Genomic DNA, 14,753 nt, shown 5'->3' with positions numbered 1-14,753 from the left:
TACCTTCACCCAAATAAAATGCTTTATACAACTTAGTGATGTTAAAATTTACTCATTTTATACAATGCGAAACATTATTGCTCTAGCAAACTAAGCATATTTTTTCCATTAAGTTTATTGGAACCGTTTATGTATACAGTACAGTTACATTCATCATTGGGATCTTGTACCTTTACATGATGTATCTTGGTTCTCATTTTTCCCCATACTCCTGCCCTCTCTTCACCCCCCCACCCTTCCCTATTTACAAAGACTTTAAAAATAAGGAACGCTTCACGAATTTCTGTGTCATCCTTGCTCAGGGGCTATGCTAATCTTCTCTATATCATTCCAATTTTAGTATAGGTGCTTCCCAAGTGAGCACCAAACTAAACATATTTAGATAAAAAATTATTTGAAAAGAAGTGGTGAGTAAAGGAATTGTGAGACAGGTTTATTTTCCTTCTCATAACATACAGACTTGAGTTAAAGAAATGTTAGGGTACTTTTAGTTTTAAAAAAACACAATGAATTTGCAAATATTTAGAATCTCATTTGGTTCAATAAAAGGTTCAAATTAGCTCTAGCAGCTTGATTTCCTATTCTGATATATCTTTTAGGTCTTTGAAGACTAGGAAGCAGAATTATGGTTATGCGAGAACCAACAGACATTGATTTGCGTTATCTCTTTCCTCTGGTATAAAGTGCTTGTGTTACTGGTAGCAGGAGTTGGGATACAGATAGGCAATGCTAGCCGTGTTTGCTAGAGATAGATTGGATAATTAAAGTCAGAGGGATGATTTAACATTTCCTAATCTCAGAAAATAGAAACAAAAGAAAAGTTAATCAGTCATAATCTTCCATTCTACCTGCATCAGAGTTATCATTTTTCTTTAAATTTCTATTGAAATGGATACATGCATTTTCTCTTTTTATCAGATGATAACCTCTATACTTGTATGCTGGGTCTGATCAAGGCTTGCCTATTTAGTAGGTTAATTCCTACTCTTATCCTTTTTTTGTCCTGTATCAAAAGTCAGCAAAGTATGACCCACAACCAAAATCCCATCTTTCATCTGTTAGAAAATAAAGCATTACTACTACTTAGCCATGTCTATTCATTTACAATGGCTCTTTGTGTGCTGTCATGGAAGAGGATCGTAGTCATGGCAGATTATATGGCCCACAAAGTCTAAAATATTTGATATCTAGTACTTTAGACAAAATACTTAGCAAGTGCTATACTGAATTCTTAGTCTTCCCTCTTTGTTAAATTATTCTTGTTAACAAATAAACATTGTGTGATATGCCTCATAAAGATATTTTTGACATTAGCTTTCTTTAATTGCTGTCACATTTCTTTGTACCACTTTACTTCAAATGGTTCAAAAAAGATTTGTATATTTTTTATTTTACTTTTGGTACTGGGATTGAACTTGGGACCTTGCACTTAGGAGGCAGGTGGCGGAACCACTGAGCTAAAGCCCCGGCCCAACTTGTATACATTTTAGCTGTTTCTTCTCCTCCCATTTTTTCTTGAATTCCCTGAAGAGTTTCAACTATTTCATACAAACTGCACTGTTAGACTCAACATCAGTAATGTTCATGATTCCAGTTTCACTGTTCAATTTTTAGTTCTCATCTTTTTCATTTATTAGGGTCATTTAACATTATCATAATCCAATTTTCTTGAAACATTTGTTTGATTCTCCTCATATTCTACAAGCCCAAGTGTCTTATTGTCAGTGTTTTGTTCCTTAATTTCCCTTGTTTTCCTGACTTCTAAACTCTGAAGTATCACAAGTTCAAGTCCTCAGACATTTAGTCTTCTTGTTCTACATGTATTTCTGTAACCGTTTCATCCAGTATCACACATTTAGACACTATATATGGTAAGTAAGCACTGCTAATTCCCCCATATCTACTTCCAACTCAGATTTCCTTTTCAAATTCTGTTCACCCATCTAATTGCTTTAGCATACCATTTGGATCATAACTAGACCTTTCACTGTTAATTGGTCCAACCCAGAATCCTTACACACGTATTCTGATGAATCCATTTTGTTAAGGCCCATGGCTTTGGTCAATCCCAAGTGAATATGGTCTATCTGCAGAAACAGTTAATTATCTGTTTTAGGGCTGATTTAACCCACCTGGGGTTTCCACTTCCACTATGGAGGACTCAAGACTTAACATGTTGATCTACAAATATCAGCTCTAAATGTTAGACAAAAACAAATGAATAGATCAGCCAAAATACATGGTGGCTCTGAAGACAGCATGGAATAGACATATTTGTAGAAAGGAGTTAATACTTAGACCAAATAACCAGCACAAAGTAAATTTCCCGTTTTTTACAGCTTTATCTCAGGATAACCTCGATGACATAGCAGCATGGAACAGCTATGATTATAAACCAGAAAATTTTCTAGTTGGAGAGTGAGCAATCCATTCTGGAAAGGAGACAACCAAGGCAGCCCAACCCTAAATGTTATGTGTAACATCTTATAAATATGCAAATGTACAACAAACTGGAAACAGTCAAAAAAAGTAAATATAGGACCAAAAAGAACACAACTAAAATCTGAGCCACTGCTCCCTTGATTAGGATACTTTGCAGTTTGGGTCTAACTATTTTAAATACCTACTAAAAAGAAAATATAACTTTATTATCTGATTTATTTCATTTAACATTATATTGTCAAATTGCATACATTTGGCTACAAATATCTCAAGACTATCTTTATTTTTGGTAGAGCAGTATTCCATAGTGTAGGAGATAGGGAGAAGTTCTAATAACTCTCCAAATTATTTATTGTGTCATTTCAAAAATATTTTAAGATAAATGCCGATTTGCTTCATTTATGCAACTAGTTGCTTTTGTTCAAAGAAAAGAAAGTGTTGTCCCTTTGTTTCTTATTTGTAAGAGTGTATTTTTTAATTTATGACTTGAACTCTGAGCAATACTTTGGCCATTAATATATTGATACACAGCATATTAACTATTCTTATTCCCTAATTATTTTGTTTTATAAAATTTTGTTTTATTTTTCATTATATTTTCTTTATTAATATCAATTTATATTACATTAAAATTAAAATTAAATCAGTATGTTTCAGAAAATGTAACAAAATCCATTGTCCACAACATTATATTCCCAATAGCCATGGTATAATTCAAAATTATTTGACATATAAACAGCCAGGAAATTTAGATGCAACTTCAAAGAAAAAGATAACGATACATGCCAATCTTGAGAGGACTCCATTCAAATAAGTATGTTAAATATAGAGAAATAGATACATTTGAAATTAAACAGGAGAGACACACCATACAAGTAGTAAAACTAAGATGGCTAGAATTATAACATTAATGTTTGATAAAATAGACTTGAAGACAAAGATTTGAACAGAAAATAAAGACGTTTCATAAAGATAAGAGTCAATTCATCAGGAAGACATCCTGATTATAAACTGTATGTCTATCTCAGAGCTTCAAAATGAATGAAGTAAAAATTAAGATTAAGAAGGAAAAAAAAGTCACTTTCAGATTCACAGGAGACTTTAACATTTGTTCTCAATAAATCATAAAATACCTATTGAAAATTAGTTAAGTCCTGGAAGTTTAGAACAGTACTGTAAAGCACTTTGATCTGATTTATATTTATAGAACACTATAGAAACTACTTCAGGTTTCTGCGCCATAAGAAGAGCATCACATGCTCTTGACATTAACGTCGAATGCTTTGAGATCATACAGAATTTATTCTTTGACCACTATAGAATTACATTAGAAATTGATAGCAACAATACATCTACAAAACAAGAGAGAGAGAGAGAGAGAGAGAGAGAGAGAGAGAGAGATTAAAGTAAATCTCATATTTAAACACTTTTTTTTTTGGTACCGGGGATTGAACTTGGGTCCTTGCGCTTACAAGGCAGGCCACCGAACTGCAGAGCTAAATCCCTGGCCTAAACACATTTTTAATAAATAAGTGAAGTTTAAAGACTTTGGTGCATATTATCTCTCATTGTGTGAATTGTTTTCAGTTTCTTCATGGTGACCTTTGAAGCTCAAATGCTTTTAATTTTGAAGTCAAACTTAGTTTTTTGTTTTTTGTGCTTTTGGTTTCATGTCTAAAAAGCATTACCTATCCTAGGGTCACAAAACTTTATTCTCATGTGTTCTTGTAAGACTTTTACATTTATTAAGGTTGCCTTTATGTCTGTGATTAATTTTGAGCTATTCTCTATGTCACACATATGTGCATGGTGGGACATATGGGTCCAATTTAATTCTTTTGCATGCAAATTTCCAGTTGTCCCTGTATCAATGCCTATAATGTAGAGGTTTATTTGGGAGCTCGACATTCATTCCACCAATCATGTTTTACCTTATGCCAGTACTATACTCTCTTAATCACTGTGGCTTTGTACAAACTTTGGAACCAAAGACTTGTTCTACATCAAGATTATTTTGAGACTTCCATGTCCCTTATATTCCATATAAACTTAGTAACTGCTTGTCAATATCAGTAAAAAAAGAATTAAATATCCAGTTGGGATTTTGAAAGAGATTATAGATCAAGTGGGCAATATTGCTATCTTAATCATATTAAACTATTCAGCCCATCAGCCTGGAATATATTATCGATTATTTAAATCCTTCATTTTTGTCAACATTGTGCTATAGTTTTTTTGCATAAAAGTCTTCTATTTCTTCTATTAAATTTATTCCTGAGCATTTTCTTTTGCTGTTTTTGTACATTTTTAGCCACATTTTCAGATTCTTTACTGTTAACGTACAAGAATATGACTTGTTTGTATATACTTGGTTTTATTATACCCTTCATTCTTGTTGAATGTCTCTATTAATCTTAAGAGTTTTTGAGTGGATTCTTTGGTGTGTTCTACATACATGATCATGTCACTGAAAAATAGTTTTACTCCTTCTTTAGTCTGGGTGCATTTTATTTTTCTTCCCCAGTTTCCCTGGATAGAATTTATAATACAAGACTGAAGTGGACATCCTTGTCATGTTTCTGATCTTAGTAAAGAAATATCAAGTCTTTCATCCCTAAACATTATACTAACTATTGACTTTTCATAGATGCTCTCTATTAAGTTGAGGATATTTCTTCTATTACTAATTTAAGATGTTGTATAATGAAATTGTGTTGAATCTTCTGGACTCTTTATTCGATATATATTGAGATAATTAGCTGTTTTGCCCATTTTGTCTATTGATATAATGTAGTAAATTCATTATTTCTTAGTTGATAAACCAAACTTGCATTCTTGGAATTAATAGTATTTGATAATAGCATGCAATCTTTACTTTACACATTGTAGATTCATTGTGCTAGCATTTTTGAGTCTGTATTCATTAGGGATGCAGCTTATGATTTTCTTCTTTTATTGTGATAGCATTGGTATTGACTCAAAGAATGATTTGTAAAATACACCCTCTTATTTTTTTGTTATTTTACAAAAATTTGTGGAGGAATCGGTATTAAGTCCATTTTACATGTTTGGCATAACTCAACAGTGGAAACACTGGTCTACAGTTGTCTTTTACCCTTGTGAAGGATTCATTAATAATTCATTCTCTTTACGTTTTATTAATCTATTCAAATGTTCTACTTCTACTTGACTCAGTTTCTACCATCTGTTATCTGATTTGTGGAGTGCAGTTATTCACAGTATTTCTATAAATTTCTTTTTTATGTATTGAAGGTCATTAACATTACCCTGTCTTCAATTTCATATGTAAATACTCTGAATCTTTTATCTTTTTTATTCATAAGTTTAGCTAATGATTTATCAATTTTGTTGGTCATTTCAAAGAATGAACTTTTGGTTTCTTTAGATATTTTTATTATCTATTTTCAGTTTAATTCATGTCTACTCTAATCATTATTGTTTCCATCCCTTTGCTTGCTTGGCATTTGTTTGCTCTTATTTTTTCTAGTTTCTTAAGGTGTACATATAGATTATTGATTTGAGATTGTTCTTCATATTTGATATAAGCATTGTAGGTATAAACTTTCTCCTAGACATTACTTGTACATGTGCTTTAGCCATGAGTTTTGATATAGTTTGTTTTTCTTTTACTGAAAATAATTTTCTAATACTATGTGATTTATCCTTGGAATCATTGATTATCTAGGAGTATGCTCTTTAATTTTCCCATATTTGTTTGTTTACCATATTTGTCTGTTATTGATATTTGAATTAATTCTGATAGTCAGACATTCCTTTTATATTTATTGAGGCTTAATTTATACACTGTCATATATTTTATACTGAAGAATGTTCAGTATGCCTTTGAGAAGAATGTATTTTTTGTTCTTGTTGGGTAGATTGTTCTACAGATGTCTTTCATGTCTAGTCACCTTACAGTGTTGTTAAATTCTTATGTATCTTTGTTTTTCTGGCTTTTTCTATTCATTATTAAATTCCTTGGATTACTTTTGTTTCTGAATTTTATATCTCTGGCTGCACTGCCGTGATAATCTTCCTTCTTCCACTACATTAGTTTGTTGTCTTAGAATCTTAGTATGAAATTAATAAAAATTCTTTCCCGAAAAATATCACACTAATTCTAGCAACAAACATTTGTAATGAAACTGCTAAATGAATATCAGTTTGGAAGCATAATGCAAAAACCTCTTAAAAGAGATTTACATAGGATAAGAAATTGGGGAAATTATCTTTAACTCATGTAAGAATGGTTCTTTGGTGAGATTTATTCTGAATTTTAACTTGAAAATGTCATTTAATCTATAGACTGTATTTTCCATAAGACTGCATTTTTATTTAAATTCATGAAAACTTTGTATTGGCATTTTATTAGACTGTTTTAATGGTGTCTTTATTTTATTGCAGAAAAAAATCTATCAATATGTTTAGGAAGATTTTGAAGTGAAAGAAGAAATGTAGTGACTTAATCTTGGTCGTGGGTACAGAGAGGATTTAGAGCATAATAAATGCACTGTTGTAGATGATTTCAGAGATTTCTGGGGGCAAAGTACATATCTTCAAATAAATTTGTCTGAAATATAATCAAAGGAACAATGATTTCCACCCAAATATCTGTCTCATAAAGATGGGACAAAAGATAGTCTTCAGAGATAACTAACTCTAACAGAGGAATTCAAAATTGTTTCTTGGCTATGAGCCAAATTATTAATAACTATTAAGAAAAAGAATATTAAAGGGAATTTTTTCTTACCCAATCTTGATTTCTCCTTTCCCTTTTTGTGAAGATGGCTCTTTTCCTTAACACTTTTGGTTCATGAACATATTCATTAAAGCTGTTCAACACATAAAGTGCTTCACGTGATCATTAGTTTTCCTTTCTCAATTGCTTGAATCTAACCTTTCAAAGTTATGATGTTCAAAATATTTGGTCCCTTTTTCCACCTTAGAAATGGGATGCATGGTTCTGATCTGAAGTTATAATCATTCATTGGACTGGTTGTTAACCTATGATATGAATCTCAGACCCAATATATCAGTCCATTTTGACTGTTATGGTCAGCTACATCTAGATTTTACCTGTTTAAAAGAATATAGGTAATATTTTGACACTTGCATCCTATACCTTCTGGTTTTCCAGTGATCTTAGATTTTACCTGTTTAATGATCTTAGAACCAGAGCATGGAAGAAGTTGCTATTTGTTGGATTGACTTGAAGTTTCAGAGTCTTGCAGTTTTTTGTTTGTTTGTTCGTTTGTTTTGTTTTGTTTTTGTTTTGTTTTGTTTTTGGTACCGGGGATTGAACTCGGGTCCTTGCGCTTGCAAGGCAGGCCACCGAACCGCTGAGCTAAATCCCCGGCCCAAGTCTTACTGTTTTGATGTCAACACTTGGGTTGAGATACCATTGCATCCAACCTGGATAATTAATTATAATAATGTCACAATTGGTTGTTTTTTTTTTCCATAACTGTTCCTCTGTAGACTGTTGTTTTGCCATGTAATCCAATTTGTTTCAATATTATACTCACAACTCTACAGAGAATTCTCTCTTTCAAAGTGAAGCGTCATTCTTTAAAAATGTTCTAAAGCTACTTTTCCCTCCTTTTCTTGAGCTCTATAACTATCTCTGAACCATATGGTTAAATCTGGCATTGCATCTGCTGTTCATTTGTTTCACAGATTGGAGATTTTGAGTCTTTCTGGACATGAAGTAGAAGAAAGACTCTTTCAAAGGGTACAATTAAGTTCCATTCAACAGTAAATGGCTGAATATGAAACTTGCAATGGCTTAATCACTAAAACATTCATGATTTTAAGAAAATTTTGAAGTAGATAGTCCATGATTAGTCCAGGGTTGAAGGTTGTCAGAGTTCTGAATCAGTGTTTCTGCAAATATCATGTGACAGTAATAGATGAAACACCCTCACACTTTAGTGCCTCAATATGGAAAGGACAAAGTCCTTCTCATGTGTCCCTTCCATTCGTCTGGAAGAAATTCAGTGGTAGAAACCTCAGTATTTAGACACTTCTATGTTAAAGGCATCTTGACCCAAGTAGATTAGGAAGTGAATATCTGTTTTTTTATCTTTATATTGGGGAATAAACCAAGAGAGAAGGAAGCAATAGATGTTTCATCAACATACCTGCTGGATTAAGAATTGATATTACTGAAATAAAGCCTATCTTTGTATTCCATGCCCCCAATATGAAGCAACATTAACCACATAAGGAAAAAATCAAGATAAGTATCTTATAAAAGTTTTCTTGCAGCCGGGTGTGGTGATGCATGCCTGTAATCCCAGCACTCGATAGGCTGAGGCAGGAGGATCCCTGTGAGTTCGAGACCAACTTGGGCTACATAGTGAGTTCCAGGTCAGTCTCAACTACATAGTGAGAACCTGTCTTAAAAAAAATAACAAAACAAAAAAAGGTTTTTGCATTTGAAATCATTGTAAAATTAATTTTTCTCCATTATACCCATTGGGAAAAATCTTGCATAAGTGACAGTATCTTCAAGGACAAAATAAAACAAATGGAAAATAATTGCAAATTATTTAAAAGATTCAACTGTAAAGTTTTTTACCTTGGCTTTTCTGCATCTAAATAGGATAAGTTCTTACACTACACATGATTATGACAATTTTATGCTTCTTATATATTTTAATATTATATTTCATTACATATTTCCTATTCTTTTCTTTTTCCTTCCTTCATTCACTTTATTTTTTGTTTTAAAAATATTCTCTTCCATGGCCTAGTAGAGTGTCTGATTATAAAGAGATTCTCAATGAATATTTAAGTGATTGTTCGCTCAGCTGATTATGAATAGGTTCTCAAGGAATACTTGAATGATTATTTTTTCTACTTTACAAGATGGTTAGTTTGCATAGAGATGGTTTATTTCCAAAATTGCAAGAGTATGTTCACTATACAATAAACAGTAGGGAACATAGCTAATATTTGATTGTGTTTAATGAAGAATAATTTTATTTTTTAAATCAAATATCTATATAATTTCAATGTGAAAAACATTTGCATACACATTTGTTATTAAGATCTGTGAGATGGATCACAAAGTAACAGGTGAATAATGTGAGCTAGTGCTCCACGCAGAATAACCACATGTGCTGGATTCCCAGGGTTCCCTCTGTGGGAAGGAACAAGTGCACATTGTTTCTTAATGGATTACTCAAACATGGTCCAGATCCCCATCAAGTGAGCCTTCACCAGCTAACAGGGTGCAAGGAATTCATGTGACTATGGCTGTTATGCACATTCTCTGTCCACCATCCAGCCTTTTCAGGGCTTGGCTGTATTTAATGTGAAGTGAAGAACACCACAAACTTCTTACACCAAAATATAGGCTCTGCCTTACAAGCATGCTTTAAAGTTCATTTCTCTTTAATCAAGACATGGGGGGTGTCACGCTTAACACAAAGTAACACTTATTTTGGCAAAATAGCAACCAAAATATAAAATGCCTATGTTATGTGTTCAGAAATAAAAGGCATTGAAGAATAAACCTTAATACCACAAGGCAGGGAAAAACACTCAACACAGGATGCAATATATCTAAACATTTTTAAATATAAATCTTAAGGATAAATGCTGAAATCTATGTTCAGCTTTTGCAAGATTAAGTGCACCTGTTTCCCCCAAACAAAAAAATCAAGTTTTATTTAATCACACCTAAAGTCTGAATTTTTTCAGTACAACCACTACATACACATAGAACACTTGTTTGCACATTACTATATACCAATTTGAGGGACTAGAGATCAAACATGGAAAGTGCTGTCTTTCTAAAAGGCTGAATAAAGTAATTCTGTCTTTGTATCTAAGCACTTAGCAGAACCTACTAGGATCCAAGGACCCAATAGGATAAATGATGGTGCAACATTTTAAACAGGGACCAATTACTTAGTGTCATTCAGAGCCCCAAATCTGAAGAATGAACAAAATCAAATCTTTTTTTTAACTATATAAATGTGATCCAAATATGTTCAACACTAGGTTTTCCAAAAGAAACATGCTATAAATAAGCAAACTACATCTGGTCCCTGATTTGTATGGAATCCCTACATGTCTCAGTGGGCTTAATTACAGACCACTCACAGTAGTAGATTTTAATGTAAAGTGTAGCACGATGGTAAGCCATTTTAGCTTCTTCACATACATGTTGCACTTCTGGCTGATAATGGAGAACAATTTGCAGCATTACACTGTTAGCTAGGTCGCATCCTTCCTTGTCAATGTAAATGTCATCATCCTTGTTGTCAGACTTCATGGTTTCAACTTTTGGCACATATGCAGTCTTCAAGTAAAACACCTCAATGTCCTCATCTTCATCATCTTCTTCACCACCAGAGGATTCTTCCTCCACCTCCTTCACCCATTTTTATAAGTGTCTCTGCTTTGACATGAAGCTCTTTGGCAAGTTTCTTTGAAACGTAATTCTTAGAGGCCTTTTCCGAACAGCTGAGGATGACCTCCTCTTCCAAAAGGTCTGCATCCTAACTCTCCTTCAAGATATGCGGAATCTTGGAGAGGAGCTGCACTTGATGCATCACCACCACACACTCCAGACCAGGAAGAAGATAATGCTGAGCTTTCTTGTTGTTGTGATAGAATTGGAGGAAATGGTGCCTGTGTTTCTTAATTTGTTCTCTAATCTGCTCATTAAAAAGAACTTCAGTCAGAACAAGAGGGCCCATGGCTTTGACATCTAGTCTTTCTGCTTCAGCAACAAATTATTGGTCAGATGAGTCAATAATGCCCTCTTCTTTCTTTTTCTTAATAAAACCATACATGATATCCATACACTCTTCTAGGGTTCTTTCCAAATCATCACTGAGTGTCAGGACTTTTGCATGGTCGTTGATTGCATCCATTCTGCACCTCTGAGCTTCCTTGGTTGTATCTTCCCCCAAACTTCATCTTCCTTCTCTTCCACAGTGTGTGGAGGAGGACTGATTTCATTCGGGGGTGGTTAGGGCAGTGTCTCACCACTGGATACAGAGCCAAACCTTGTCTTTGCCATTTTTATTTTTCTTTCTTTCCTGTACTATGGTCACTATTCTCAGGTGGTTCTTTGAGAATGAACATGCAGAGTTTATGATGTGTGTTGAGCATGTCTCCATAGCCACAGGCTTTACAAGAATTACCTATTGTTTACTTCTTCGGATTCATATGCAGATCTGTTTCAGGATTCTCTCACTCAGGACAGAACAAAATTTTTAATGTCTCCATCCAACATGTCTTACAGCTTATTCAACTCATGAGATCCATTGACAATGTAACAGTCATTCTTTACATCAAACTGGGTCTGTACTCCCAACTCACAACCAGAGTATTTGGTGAGATACATTGGAGGCCAATTAAGTGCCTTTGCAATGACAACCATATTGACTATATCTGTCTTGATTCCATTTCCTCTGCCTCAACTTGGCAATCAGATAGGGCATCTTGTAGTGATAGAACTAGTCTGAAATGCTGCAGTTGATGTTGACAGACATTTTGGCTTATTAGTGACTTTATCAATAAGATGAAGAGATCTTTGATTGCAACTTTTTGGTATCTTCTGTCTGGAGAAGAAGAGGTGATATAAACTACTGCAAAAGTTCTCAGGTCTCTGACATGAAAAAGTTTTCCCCACTGAGGCTGTAAGCTTCTTGCGTGTATGCTACATTTACCCAATACAGGTACCAATGGCTGCGCAACAGCTCATTTTCATCAAATAAAGACCTAAACCCAATGTGGCTAGCCCTGGACTGGGGGAAACCTGTGCGGAGCAGCAGGGTGGGCAGCAATCACAGGGGAGGCTGAGCCAGTGTACCTGCAGAGCAGCAGGAAGGGCTATCCCAGCCAATTCCAAGTCCACACTGGCAGCGCCGAGCCTGTAGAACTGTGGGAATGCCAGCCCCCATGGACTCCAATAAAGAATAATTTTAAATATTAAAGATAATAGTTCTTTGTCTGAGGAGCAGTGGGTAAAATTTTTCCCACATTGTCGATTGTCTTAGCTCTGTTGATGGTTTCTTTTGCAGTACAGAAGCTTTTTAATAAGATTCCAGTTGTTGATTTTTTGTGCTAATTCCCGTGCTACTGAGGATTTGTTCATAAAGTCTTTTCCTATGCCATTGTCTTCAAGAGTTCTGCCTAACTTGTCTTCCAGCAAATTTAGTGTGTCTTTTTTAATATTTAGATTTTTTAATCGACTTGGATTTTACTTTAGTGCATAGTGAAAGGTAAGGGTCAAGTTTTAATCTTTGGCAGGTTGAGATCCATTTTTTCCAAAACCATTTATTAATGAGCCTATGTTGTCTCCAATGAGGATGGTTGGCTCCTTTGTAAAAGATGAGATAGCTGCTTCCATCTGGAGTTGTTTTTGTCTTCCAGTCTGTTCCACTGATCCTCAGGTCTGTTTCTTTGCCAGTACCATGCTGTTTTTATCACAGTGGCTTTGTCGTATAGTTTCAAATTGGGAATTGTTATACCCGCTGCCAAATCTCTGTTGCCTAGGATGGCTTTTGCTGTTCTAGGTCTCTTCTGGTTCCTAATGAATTTTTGGATTCTTCTTTCTAGTTCTGTGAAGTATAGTGTTGGAATTTCAATCAGCATTGTATTGAATCTGTATAGAATATATGAAGAACTCCAAAAAATCAGCTCCGCCAAATATAAAGACCCGATTCAAAAATAGGCATCTGAAATTAACAGACATTTCTCAGACAAAGAAGTAAAAGCAGCAAGTAAATATATGAAAAAATGTTCCACATCACTGGTCGTTAGAGAGATGCAGATGAAAATAACACTGAGATTCCACCTCACCCCACAAAGAATGACTGCTATCAAGAAATCAAACAATAACAAATGTTGGCGGGGTTGTGGGGAGAAAGGAACCCTTCTCCATTGTTGGTGGGAGTGCAGACTAGTGCAACCACTATGGAAATCAATATGGAGATACCTCACAGAGCTGAGACTAGAGGTTCCATTTGACCCAGCCATAGCTCTGCTGGGTATCTTTCCAAAAGAATTAAAAGAATCATACCACAGTGACATATGCACACCCATGTTTATAGTGGCACAGTTTGTTAATAGCTTAAACTTGGAAACATCCCAATTGCCCATCAACTGGAAACTGTATAAAGAAGATGTGGGTTTTCTATAAAATGGAATACTACTCAGCCACAAGGACTGAGAAATTAGATTCATTCATAGGAAAATGGATGCATATTGAGGATGTACTCTTAAGTTAAATAAATAAGTCACATGTGTAAATACCAAATAATTTCTCTCGTGTGAAAAGCTATAATTGTAAAACAGATCCTAAGGATACAATTGAAAATGTGTAATAGGAAGAAAAGGGCTAAAGGTGTAAGGGGAGTGGGAAGGGTAGGGGAATGGAAAGAAGGCAAAAGAAAGAAATCTGAGAAAACAAAAACAAGAAAATGAAGTTTTTGTAAATAGAGAAGGGAGCAGGGGGTGAAGGGAGGGCAGGGGTATAGGAAAAAAAGGAGACCAAGACCTCTCATGTAAAGGTACAAGATCCCAATGATGAATGTAACCTGTACTGTATACTTAAAATGTACCACTAAACTCAATGAGAAAAAAAGAGTAATTTTAAAAGAACAGAATAACTGATGAATAGTTATAAAATATATTAAATTTGTATATTTTCCAGCTGAATTGTTTTTTAGCAATTAAATGTTCCTATTAAATGTTACAATTCCAGGCCAGGAGCATAGCTCAGTGGCTGTGCGACTGCCTGGTAGGCACAAGGTCCTGAGTTCAATTTCCTATAAAAAGAAATATAAGAAATTCTAATGGTCTTTAGTACTATTCTAACGTTCTTTAGTATATGAATTTAGCTGTGCACTAAGAATACTTACTGAAAGTATAGGGAGTATGTACATAATTTTGCCATATACTGCTGGGTACTATTTTCATTTTCCAAGCCCCCAAGCTATGTGGAAACATAAACACCTTTGTATAAACTATATACACACCCAGGCGTATGGTTTTGGGAGCATATTATATTCATGGTGGAAAGTGGTGTAAAATACAAACATTAAATTTGTTTTAGCATTCATTTAATACTTTAGCTGTTACACATTTTTATCACCTCAATATAGATATTGCTAGGCTTTTTCCTTGTCAATCAAACGAGTGCAAACCTGTGACCTCCGTCTATTTTGCTGGAAATTTTTGCCTTAAAATAAGTGCCATTCTGTTTTTAGTCAAGTCTTAGTGGTTAGGTCAGGTTAAGAGAAAGGTGTGTGTATGTGTGTGTATAT

The 14,753-nt window shown here is 34.3% G+C and overlaps 1 non-coding gene and 1 pseudogene across 1 annotated transcript; both read right to left on the bottom strand.

The window, feature by feature from the left end:
* Positions 1-257: 257 nt before the first annotated feature.
* LOC117284816 lies at positions 258-364 on the bottom strand. Its single transcript, XR_004515894.1, has one exon. It is a non-coding gene; the product is annotated as a U6 spliceosomal RNA (small nuclear RNA).
* Positions 365-10,507: 10,143 nt separating this feature from the next.
* Positions 10,508-12,051, bottom strand: LOC104857046 (annotated as a pseudogene).
* Positions 12,052-14,753: the final 2,702 nt, after the last annotated feature.

Source organism: Fukomys damarensis, unplaced genomic scaffold (genome assembly GCF_012274545.1).
Source record: "Fukomys damarensis isolate Sample0158 unplaced genomic scaffold, DMR_v1.0_HiC HiC_scaffold_39, whole genome shotgun sequence".
NCBI lineage: Eukaryota > Metazoa > Chordata > Mammalia > Rodentia > Bathyergidae > Fukomys > Fukomys damarensis.
Note: the sequence above shows the minus strand (reverse complement) of the source record. Positions and strands in the feature narration are given on the sequence as shown.